This window comes from Spinacia oleracea, chromosome 4 (assembly GCF_020520425.1).
Source record: "Spinacia oleracea cultivar Varoflay chromosome 4, BTI_SOV_V1, whole genome shotgun sequence".
NCBI lineage: Eukaryota > Viridiplantae > Streptophyta > Magnoliopsida > Caryophyllales > Amaranthaceae > Spinacia > Spinacia oleracea.
Window position 1 is genome coordinate 106,725,235 of NC_079490.1, and position 12,500 is coordinate 106,737,734.

The 12,500-nt window shown below is 37.8% G+C and overlaps 1 long non-coding RNA gene across 1 annotated transcript; it reads left to right on the plus strand.

Moving 5' to 3' along the window:
• The first annotated feature begins 5,833 nt into the window (after positions 1 to 5,833).
• On the plus strand, positions 5,834 to 12,017 carry LOC110787811 (uncharacterized). Its single transcript, XR_002533177.2, has 4 exons — positions 5,834 to 6,107; positions 7,691 to 7,767; positions 10,284 to 10,903; positions 11,556 to 12,017. It is a non-coding gene; the product is annotated as an uncharacterized lncRNA (long non-coding RNA).
• Positions 12,018 to 12,500: the final 483 nt, after the last annotated feature.

The following is a 12,500-nucleotide window of genomic DNA, read 5'->3' on the forward strand; positions in this document are numbered from 1 at the left end:
TCACGTTCCTCTCAGAAAAGGGAAGACCTGTGATCATGGAAAACTCAAAGGGGGTAATGGTGATCTCCCCCCATGCCATATGAAAAGTGTTGGTGGTATCCCACCACCGCTCCAGCAAAGCCTGTAGCCGGGGTTTGATCTTCGTTCTCCTCTGAGTATCTCCCATGGCAAGCCAGAAATCGACCAGGCCCGTCTGCAACCAGATTCCCATAGCCTCCTCATCAGCACAGATGGCTGGAAAAACCTTGTGAAGGTACGCCAAGGACCAAAAGGTGCGCAACGGCTTTCCATCGGCCTACGGATGAGCTGATCAGTTCAAAACCTATACATGTTCAAGATACCAATTCAAAGCACAGTACAAGACTCACAAAGCCAGCGCGAGGCCGCTGAGACAAATGGCAGTGCGGTCGTAACACTACATCGGAAGGGCTCCACCCAGTGCCAGCAAAAGCGGGTAGTCTCCGAGGAATCATGCCCTCCTCCGGCACGTTTGTGACAGCTGATCATCATCCGAAGCGTCCTCCATAGCAGCTCAAACCACCGAACGTTCAGCCACCTTTCTCCGAGTGTGACGAGGCATACTAAATAATGCAAAATACAAAACATTAAGATTCTAAACTGGGGGCTATCCTATACTAGCCCGTACAAAAGTAAAAATTCAAAAAATCCCTAGTGGCGGTACAGACCCAGCCAGGGACTTCTACACCAACGCCTAGGCTATCCATGCCAAAGCAGGTATACAAAATTCTAAACCAACGCCTAGGCTATCCATGCCAAAGCAGGTATACAAGTTCTACACCAACGCCTAGGTTATCCATGCCGAAGCAGGTACAACATACGAGAAAAAATTCAAAAGTCCAAAAATTCGAATCTACTAGTTCCAACAGTTCAAGTGGCTATCAAACAATTTTCTACAAGATTCAAGAAGGCTACTATCATGCAAGCATCATATCAACAAGCATTTCAAAGTACAAAATATCAAAACTACATGCAATCCTAGAATTTATTTCATAAGCAAAATATGAAATACTTACATGGACAAGGCAAGAACAAGACCAAGGGGAGACAATTCGACCTTTGAGAGAAAAAGAAAGCAAGAGAATGAGGGATTGCTCCTCAAATGGCATGGCAACGGGTGCTTATATAGCACAGCCCCGCGTCGAGCGCCGAGCTCAGCGCCCAGCGCTGGCCTGCTGCATGCGCAGGAATCTTCAGCGCGCCATCTTCCGTGCTGATTGCATGTCCTTTGCTGCTACGGTTTTCTTCACCAGGCATCAAACATCAAATCGTGCTATTTTTCGAAAATACGGGTATATACCTGTATCTCCAAATACAAACAGATGAACATTTCGAGAATACAAAGTCCAAAAAATACAACAATTTAGGCGTTCGACTCCCAACGGACCCAAGCTCCAGGAAAGTCGACCGAAATTTCAAAATCTCAAGGGCCAGTAAAAAGTTCTTATCCCCAGTGAAGCACATCCCCAACGGATTAACTCCAGGTATTCAAAAGTTCAAAATTCAAGATTCAAGAGTTCGAAATTCAAAATTTTCGATGCCAAGCTCCGTCCTAAACCAAAGGAGGAAGAACAGTACAAGTACAAACCGGAATCGTCACAGCCGAACTGAGGTAGACTCTATCTTTTTTTTCTAACGCCTTATTTGTGCAGGTACCGGCGTACAAAGAATGGTCTTGATTGTAGAACATCTTGATCATTCTCCGTCCCTAGGCGAAAACTTTGACTTGCGCTTTCCTAACAGAACGCTCAGTAAAAGTGGGGGCTTCTACAGACACCTAATTTGTGTCTCCCCATTGGGATGATGACGATACAATTATCCTTGTTAGGTAGTTGGAGAAACTTCGTGCGGAAATTCCAATTGCTAAAAGCATGTCCAAAATCCAAGAGCTAAAATCCAATCCCCGACCCCGTTCCCATTTCGGAACTCGGTACAAAATACAATTTCCAAAAATCAATTTCAAAATCCAAGTACAATCTCACCCAATGGACTATACCATTGTTTTTACAAGGCCTTTTCCACTCAAAATCATACAAGGCAAGTCAAATTCAGGCGCCGACCCACAAAACCGAGCAAGCCGGGCCCCGTCCCGTAAAACCGAATTCAAAAACCCGAAACGGCTTGTTTTTAGACGAAAACTAAGCCTTAATCCCCAAGCAATCACTACGTGCCAATTTCGTACAAGTCGTACAATGGTACATCAATACAATCCAAAAGCAAGGACGGCATCTTTTCGTCCTTTTTGGCAGCTTATGCGCCACGTCAGCAACGCCTGGCGCTGGCGTAAGATGGCGTTTAGCAGCAAATCCTCCTATAAATACCCCTAATTCTGAGCAGTTTAGGGACGCAAAAATCGAAACACCACGTCGTAATACAAAAAGTGCCCCTCAAAATTCAATACAAAAATCAATACAAAAATCCTCCAAAAACACCATACAATTTTCAAGCTTTAAGCAATTGGGAGTTCTAAACGGAAAGCTTTCCTAAACCTAACTAGGTAATTCCGAATCCCAACCATAATCTATTCAATGTTGTTTTAATTTTCTATTTCAAAATGATTAGTAAGTTGGCATTTTTACTCTTAAAAATGTCAGTTACAACAATCATACATTTCTTCAAAATCCAAACTTATCAAAATACAAAAATGCAAACTTTCAAGATTCAAGGATGTCCAAAGTTGTTTGTAATCACTTCTTTGAACTTGAATCATTTTCAAAATATGGAGTAATCAAATATGATACCTTTCTAACTTTTAAAGGTTTAGTCTTTGTATTCAAGACTCCATTTTTCAATATACAAGTTCAAGTTTTCAAATTTCAAGATCCACCCATGTTTAGGGTTGCTCATGACTACTTCCCTAAACTAGGATCCTTTCAAAGTAAGAGCACATCAAAGATCTAACCTTTTCAACATTAAAAGGCCCGGTCTTTGAGATTCAAGTGTCTTAACTTCAATATTTCAAGTTCAAGTTCAAGTTCAAGTATTTCAAGTTCAATATTTCAAGATTCAAGCTTTCAAGTTCAAGTTCTACATGCAAAATCTAGGATACTTTGGGATGAGTAACTTCTCCCAAGTTGAGATTTTTTGGTTTTGAATTCGTGTCGAACGCACTTATTTTTAAGTAGTCGTTTGGAATTCGGATCGCATGTGCCCAAGTTCAAATTTGAATATTGCAATTTCAATACTGCACCTTTCAATTCCGCAATTTCAATTCCGCAATTTCAATTCCGCACTTTCAATAACGCATTTTAATTCCGCATTTTCAATTATGCAACTTTACTTGCCTAGTCCTTCTAGGCAATGTGGACCTACTCCCTAGTCCATTTCTAGGGGGTCTTGTATTTACTAATTCCACACTTATTTTCTATTGTCATGTTGCTTTCATCACCCTAAATACAATAAAATACAAGGTTACATCACGCTTAACAAAGATAATTTCTTGGACAAACCGATCTTAGGTTTCCTTAAATTAGCTTTAAAGCAAAGTGACCACAATACAAAGTAGAAATTCTATTTGTTCTAAATTCAAACCCACATAGTCTAAACTAGGGTATTTTCGAAAATGTTGTGCCACGTACTTGAATAATTTATAAAGCTCGCGGAATAAGCATCTCGTTCCCGTGCCCGGATCTCACCCATCCGTTTCGAAGATTCAAAGCCTTATCCTAATCGAGTCACTTTTGGTCTTTCCAAACGGGACCATAAATAATGTTTGGTGGCGACTCCTTCAAGATCGAAAAATACAAAGGTTTCTAAAAACCGCCCCTTGTAGGGAAAAGAGCAAATTCGAACAAAAATACCCCTACAATTGGCAATGTACGCGCCACAATATTCCAGCGCATAAATCAAAAGCGCCATTATATTCCGCCACTGCAATTTGTTTCTCACACAATAACGCAATGATAGAGTTAATCCAGCTGTCACAAAACACATCTTGCTCTGAGAATGTGAAGCGTTAGATCGAATTAATAGCGCTCCTGATCCAAGCGCTGGAAAGTCGAAAAACAATCATTTCTCAAATTTATTTTATTCTGGACTATTTTACTATAAATAGGGGCTCTAAATTCCGAAAAATAACACACATTCCTAACCCTAAACCCTAAGCTTGAGTATTAACCGAAGCTTCTCTTTGTCCCGTATTCGTGTGTCTGCCACATTTAACACTCTGTTAAGCCGAAGTGATGCTGAAATCTTAACCCAATTCCTAAGCCTAAAACATACAAAAACTCTGGAATAATCTTGTCCCATAGTCAGTCAGTCATCGGAAAGTTCTAAAGCCAAACGGAAAGCTAGAAAATTCAAGTGGTAGGTGTTCCCGAGAACCGGAGTATAGCCTACGCTATAATGTAACTTGAATCTATATTTTACAGCTTTCATCACCATATAAATATGTTAACTTTAATTTTTCATATTTCTCACTCGCAAATCAGATAATACTTGGACAAACCGGTTTATTGCTAAGCACCGAGAAGTACCTTTGAACATAATAAGGATGACTACTCTTACGTTATGTTCATGAGCAAGCGTCAAGCGACAAAGGAGGAGACTGAAGGAAATAATTCCCTTGGTCCAAGTATGCATTCAATTCTAAGTCTAATAAATGCGGTTCAGTATTAATTAATTAAACAAGTTAATAATTCAGTGAGATCAAGTGAGCTGAATGCCTAGCTAGAGGTCGATTCAGTTCAAGTGGAATTAATAATATTAATCCACGGCTTACTCTTGACTGAACCCGTAGGGTCACACAAATAGTACGTGAACGGATCAAGTATTTAAGTAAATTAAATACTCTAATTATAAATTTTCGGAATCGACGGATCTCGGTTCCAGTGGGAGCTGAAATCGTCAAAAGGCAAAATATGAATACTACGGAAATGATGATATTGCCGGAAACGGAAATATGGATCATAACGGAAATATAAATATTATCCAAGACGTAGATGTTGCCGGAAACAGAAACATGGTACGTATCGGAAAATGTTACCGGGAATAGAAATATAGCCGGAATCGGAAATATTGCCGGAAACGGAAATATTACCGGAATCGGAAATATTGTTGTAATCGGAAATAAATTCCGGAATCGGAAATATTAAATATTTGTTCGAATAGGAAATAAATTCCGGAAATCGGAAATATTAAATATTGTTCGAATCGGAAATGAATTCCGGAGTCGGAAAACGAATCGGAAGCGCGACGTACGAAACGATCGTCGAACGAGCTTGCTAGATGCAAGGCCCAAAACGAAGCCAGGCCCGCACCTAGCGAAGCCCGCGCGAACAGCAAGCATCAAGGCAAGCCCATCACGCAAGCAGCAAGCAAGGCAGGCCCAGCCGCAAGCGAGCAAGGAAAGGCCCAGCAATAGCGCCCACGATGGGCCGCGTGCTGCCAACGCCCTGCCTTGGGCCGAGCCGTGCACCAATGCCCATATGCGCTGCCTGTGTGTGCAATGCTACGTACGATCAATTCCTTGGTCGTTTAGGATTGCTTGATTAAATCATTTCCCTAATTCTACACGGATTAAATGTTTTTGTGTTTGATTAAAACATTAAATTCTAAAGGATTAATTTAAGTATAATTATAATAGATTTAGTTATTTGAATCCTAGTAGAAATCTAGGTACGTTATTTCCACCCTATAAATATGTGGTTCATAATCACAATTTATACACAACAATTCAATAAGTATTCATATAGTTTAAGTTCAAGTACGAATTTAATAAATTGCCTAAAATATATAATCACTACTACAAAACGTGCCACATTTGGACGCCATATCCTCGACGCGTGCGGTATCGCGTCAGGGGAAACAAAGAATTACTTGTTTCTTGGACGGGGTTAGGCGTCGAGATTTGCTTGACTACGTAATACGTCCATAATACATGTGCACTGGCATCTAGAAAACACGTGCCATGTACCTAAGTGATAAGCCCGCTGAATGTTTTTGAGATCTTCTAATTTCAAGTTAACCGCCCAACTCGACCCACTACCACCACTCTCCCAACAGAAACCCTAAACTGGTTTATACTCTGCAAATCCAATTCAATTTTCTCGCCAATTCGATCACCACCTCTTCGCCAATTCGTCTCTCAGGTTCGTCACCATCTTGCAACGTTTCCGGTTTCTTTAGGTTTTGTTTTTTCTTTCTTCAATTCTTTTGTTGCTCAATCTGATTAGAGTTTAGAGCTTCTTCAATTCACATTCAATTTCGTTGCTTTGTGTTGGAATTTTTGAGGTACCTCATAAACGACTAATACATGTTATCTTGTCCATCGTGTTTTCCTTTTCTTTCAATTCTCTTTGATGTTTTCAATTTGATTGCTATATGTGATTATGTAGAAACCTATGAATTGCAAACATTATTATGTTAATTTTGATAACTTTTGATTCTCTAGTTGATTTGGTACTGATATGGTATTGTCTTTTGAATGTTTAGCATTTAAATTTATGGCTAAAATCAGTTTGTTAGGAAATTTATATCAGGCATGGGAGATTTGTCAGTCATGGCGACCAGTGATACGGTTACACATTCGTCTTCCATGATTTACGTAGTCATTGCAGTTTTTTCGAAAAATTTCATTTAGCTGTCACAGTTTCCGTAACATGTATTTATAGCTAGCCGAACCTGATATACCATAGTAGCTATTTTCTTCAGCTCCTCCCATAAGCCTTTCCTGTTTTTAATAATAATGAATATCATAGATGGCAGTATACTACATAGAGGACTTCCCTAATTTGTGATCTACTAAATATTTTCTTAAGTTTTTAATTTTTATGTTGCTTCACTCTAATTTCTAAAATTGCAATAGCATATACTTCATACATGATGAATAGCTAGGAAAATGCTTTAGTTTTTTTTTTTTTTTTTTTTTTTTTTGTTTTTTTTAAAAAAGTTCTTCTAACCATTAATATCCATGCATACCTTCAACCGTTAAATATTACATTTAGAAGTACTAGTAACCTCTTTACCTCGTGCTCTCTATAGCCTCTTCTTGTTTGTCCAGAATTGCGTTAATACAGTATTGTGTTACATGTCTTTTTCATTTTTCCCCTGTATCAAATTCAAAGATGGTGGTTGTAGTACATCTCAAAAAGAAAATTAAAAACACTTTATATGTTGGTGTAGCATTAGGTAGAGGAATAATATTGGCCGGAGTAGCTACTGGAGCTTGCTGCATGGTTGTTGTAGCAATTTGACTGGTTTTTAGGGACCCCCTTTTGTGTTGCTTTTTCACAGGCTGCTTGAACCTTAGCCTAGTGGGTCGCTTCACAGTCGTATTGATACACAGATGTCAGATGTGGCTAACACAGTCGTATTGATGATGATGATGATGAGCTTCTAAATGATAGTGTTTTGGATTTATAGTACTCTTTGTCATAGTTTATAGAGTTCATTATTTTTCTTTTGGATTCGAGTTATGAACTTCTTTTTCACCTTGTAAAATGAGGTTTCATTTAGTTATACTAATTTCAGTTAAACATTGTAATTACATTTATATTACTTATTGAGTGGTGTTATGCTTATTTGTTTTATGAGATTTCCTTCCCATTTCATATCCTGCTTATTTGTGTTATGAGATTTCCTTCTCCATTTCATATCCTTCTTAACTTCTACAGCTCTTTATTTAACACAAAACTTGACTTATAGTTGACATGATTTTATTTGGCTTATGCAGAACACGGAGAAGTGCTTTTTGTTTGTGGGGATGAACTTGTAGTACCTGTATGAGATCAATTGCATCTGAATCTAGAAGTAATTCTTTCAACAGATTCTTGCTAGATGCAAAGACTTTGCAGCAGTATTGTTAATCATTGCACATAAATAATTTTAGCTAGATTAATGCATTCCAAACTGTAGTTATTCCTGTCCTTAGATTCATATGTACGCACATATTAATCAAAAAGGCATGCATGGTAGCTTTTGTTTGGTTTTCGGAACATTAAAAACATAACCAATATTTTTTGTGGAAGTAAAAGCAACAAATTTACAAGGATTGCTGTAAAAATTTTATAACAGAATTTAAGATATTTCAATACAATCCATGCTTAACTTGTGCATTTGTACTGTAGTCAAGAATCAGTTTATCTTGTACAATCAAGCATATTTAACTAAAAATTGGTGCGTAATCAGTACAATACAGTAGGGAATTCTAATGGAAATTTCAAGGAAATGAATGACTAGAAATTTCTTGGGAGCAACCAAGCAATGGTTTCCTGACGCATATTTAACCATATGACTAATGGTTGCCATTTGCGTACTTCTTGGATACTTTTTTTTATTCCTTGGGGATGGTTTTTGTGGCATGTGTCGTCTTTCCTTAATTCCTGATAGATTTTTTGTTGGTGGGCCGGCTCTTGGTCATAATATGTACTAGTCCTTTGAACTGCTATTTCCATCAAAGATTTTTCTCCTTGCTTGATTTAGTGCCAACTTGCTGTCTGCGAATCTCTAGAATCAGAGGACTACTTATCTGCCATAGCTACACAAGATGACATTTCATGCTGTTTGGACTTTTGTGATCAGGGTGAACTGGAATCCGCATGTCTCTAGCAATTAAATCGCATAACATTAGGACTTATCCCTATTACCTTGCTTAGAATCCAACTGTTTATTTTATAATCTTAGAAGTAGAAAATAGGCTTCGTGTCTTTCCTCTGCTGTCACTGTTATTGAAATCTTAGGTTTTCTTGCCAGTGGTCATTTTGAGCTGGGAGAGTTTTCCATACATGATATGTCCTTTATTGTTTGGCATGAATCTTGTGTATTGCGTGGGTGTTTCTTGAAGGACGACGAGCCTGGGCTACATTGATGGTTTGTTGTTGTGTTATAAATTTCTCTAGTCAAGTAATCATGTTGTCATAATAAGAGCTGATGCAGTCATGCATAAAACTAGTTGTAGTATCTATGTCTTGATTATCAGAAATTGGATGAAAGGAGTTTCAAAGAAACATTAGGATCGTAGGATGCATTTTTTTTCTTTTTCATTATTTTCTTTTGAACTGAAATGGATATAAAGAGAACAAGTGAAGCATTCATGTTCTTAAAGGAGGGATATGTAATCTTATTGAGAGATTTTCTTGCTTGGTGAAGATATTTATTATGATGCTAGCATGGCGTATTCATGAAGCTGGATCTAATGGAAATTCCAGCTGATATTCCTACTTCCTCTGACACAGGCATGTCATTATCCAGCTGATATTCCAAAGCTGATATTCCAACTGTACTTGAAGTACAACTGATTTTTCTTACTTCCTCTGACACAGGCATGTCATTATCCCCTAAGGCCTTAGTTCGTTGATAAGAGTAGACTGCCCTAGATCCTTATAGAAAGGTTGCCAAATGAATTGGCCATTGGCTTGTCTTAGGGTTGTCTTACAATACCAGAGGCTATATTGTTTCTGAAATTCTCCTTATCAAAAGAATATGATGATAGTAAATCAAAATGGATCCCTCACGTTGCATGAATCCCTCATGTTCTTGTCTGTCGTGGCACAATAGACAATCAAGGAACGGAGAACTTTCACTATACTATCTAATCAGCCAATCAATTTAGATAAGTTTATATTCTCTTTTAAATTTTAACTTTTTTGCTACATGAATCCCTCATGGTCTTGAATCTCAGTGTTTAGCTGATTTTTTGGGTCTTGAATTTCAGGCTCGTGTAATTTAGATCTTCTTGACAATGTTGTAGCTTATTATTTCAAGAACAGGAAAAGTTTGGTGATGATTTCTTACCCTGCTCTCCTTAGACCTTAGTTTAATGCATTTAGCACTTAGCACATAGCCTCATTTTCCGTGCTTTCTCAAGTAGGGGTGTGGTAAGAATCAACCTGATTTTCTGTGCTTTCTGATATTGTATTTGACTGAAAAGAAAGCCAAACAAAATAGGGTAGCAGATATTTGTATTAGCTAGAATTAGGAAATCAGACTAATACAATGGGTATGGAGTTATGGACTATTGAATATATAACTGGATACAGCAAGGTATGAATGTATTTGTTCAGTTCAGTTGTTCAGTTCAGTTTTCATTAGTTAAGTTGTTCTGATTTGTCCATTTGTTAAGTTTAGTTGTTTCATTATTTAAGTGACGTTCAGTTGTACATTTGTTCAGTTCAGTTTGTTCTGATTTGTTCATTTGTTCAGTTCAGTTGTTCATTTATTCAGTTCAGTTGTTTTCATTAGTTCAGTCTGTTCAGTTGTTCTGATTAGTTCAGTTGTTCTGTTGCCATGCTTGCTGATATTCTGTTTTTTTGTGACTTGTCTTGAAGTTGCTATATAGTAAGGGATGACTTATCGCAAGAGGGTTCGAGCTACTGCTAAAACAGATGCTATTGGATCAGCATCAAAGTCGCTACCTTCACGTACCTCATCTTTGAGTGAAGTTGCATCACAACCAACCAAAAAGCATGCTACTCAATCACAACCATCTCAGGTTCCTAAGTCTGTTATATTTGGACCATTCTCTCCACCGGGTACAACTACATCGATGGTTGCACCTCCATGTTCGAGTACTGCAAAAAGTGCGCAGCAAGCTATATGGAAAACACCACCTACTGGATCATCATCAAATTCACTCGAGGCATCAACTAAAAATAAAATTTCACCTAAGATTACTTCCAAGATTTCAATTCAACCTAATATCCCACCTTCAAAACCACTGAAATACCCTTCTACTTCCTCCAGTCATATCCCACCTAATATGCCACCTCATGTGCCGCCTTCTAGTCATACTAAAACATCAGCAGGAGATTCTCAATCACAACAAAAAAGTGTTCAAGAACCAAAGGAGAACTCAACAAAATCGAAGTCCTTACGAGAATATCCGGATTGGCGCAAAAATGGCGCAAAAATGTAGATTTTGATGACAAGGAAGAGGTTATGACCATTGGTAAGTTCACTTAGTACTGCTCCTAGTATTCTTATTCTGATTTTAGCTAAGCATTTCCCTTTGATAACGAGACTTTTGAACAAGTTTGGTAGGGCCTTGAAAGAAAGCCATGGGTGACTTTGCAGTTTTGCCTCAATTAGTGGCTCATATATACAGCTGAATCTTAATTAATAGTTATCTAGACCATTACCACTTAGAAATTCCTGATTACTATCTCTGTTACATAAAATAGGCCATGGTATATCCCAAAACAACAAATAACTCCTACCTAAGTCTATAGCTAATCTGATCATGGACCAGGCAATACACCAATACATTGTATTTCTGAATGTAAAACCAAAAGAATCTGAAATGTTTAAACAGCCGCAACAGAGTATTTCCGGCAACAGATAAACATATATGTTGTTAACGTTAAGATAGAAAAGGAAACTAAAGTTGGAACCCGATCTCCTCATAAAAACTTTTGACACATTGTTAACAGCATACCTTTGAAAACTCCTCACAATCTTAAAGTAGTATGCTACCTAACATTGATTAAATGTAGATTTTCCAGAGGAATAGATAAAAGCAAGCTGGTCATATTTTGTTTTCAGCTTTGGTGTACTCCCTTATTGTATGTTCATTGCTATTATACTAAACTCTTTTTATGCAGATGCTAAGGGTAATATTGGAGTGGCGAGTGGTCCTATTAAGGTAATCGATGTCCGGAGTAACAACGGCGTCAAGTACTTTGTTGAATTCAATGACTTATGTCAACCGCTTAGGAAAGGTGGACAGATCCTGGTCAAATTCATTGGTAGCCTTGCAAAGATGGAGCCTTACTGTCCAGTTGGAGAAACGGATTAGAAAGATGTCGATGGGGCTTTAAAAGCTAAATTGATACAAGAGATACAAGCAAGTATAATCTTAGTAAATCATCTATTTCAATCTGAAATATGATAGTTTAATCTGAAATCTAATATGGATTACACATGGAACATATTCCTGAGATGGATTATTATGAAATTCAATTTTTTTTTGTCTAACTTAGAATTATATAAAAACACAAGGTACCTTATAGAATTTCCTCTTTTTTTTCATTCACATTTTTACTTGTACTGTTTTCCCCTTTTCATGAATATGTTCTCAATGCAGTCTTTCAAAATAGGTTAAAGTTCCCCAATTCAATGAGGATGAAAAATTCTGAGATTCAAATAGCATAAAGAGAAATTTGCAGATGACTTTGCTTCTACTATATGGTGTCTCCTTACAATTCTTGATTGTCTATGTTTCATCTGGAAATCTTCGACTCCCTCACCCGTCACCCGACTTACAATGGAGTGCATGCTTAATTTTTGATGCTACTGATTTACAAAAAGCAAAATAAAAATAAAAATCGTCCTCTGTCAGTGTCCGCATTTCTGCTTTTGAGAGAATAGAAATCCTGGAAAAAATCTTGGGGACGCCATAAATCAAACTTGTGGACGCATAAAAGCGTCGGGGGTTAAGAAAATATGGACGCTTGTGGGCGTCGAGGACTTTAAATAGGATAATGTTGGGCAAAGCAGGAAAATAACTTGTGGACGCTTGAATCAGACATGTGGACGCTGAAGATAAA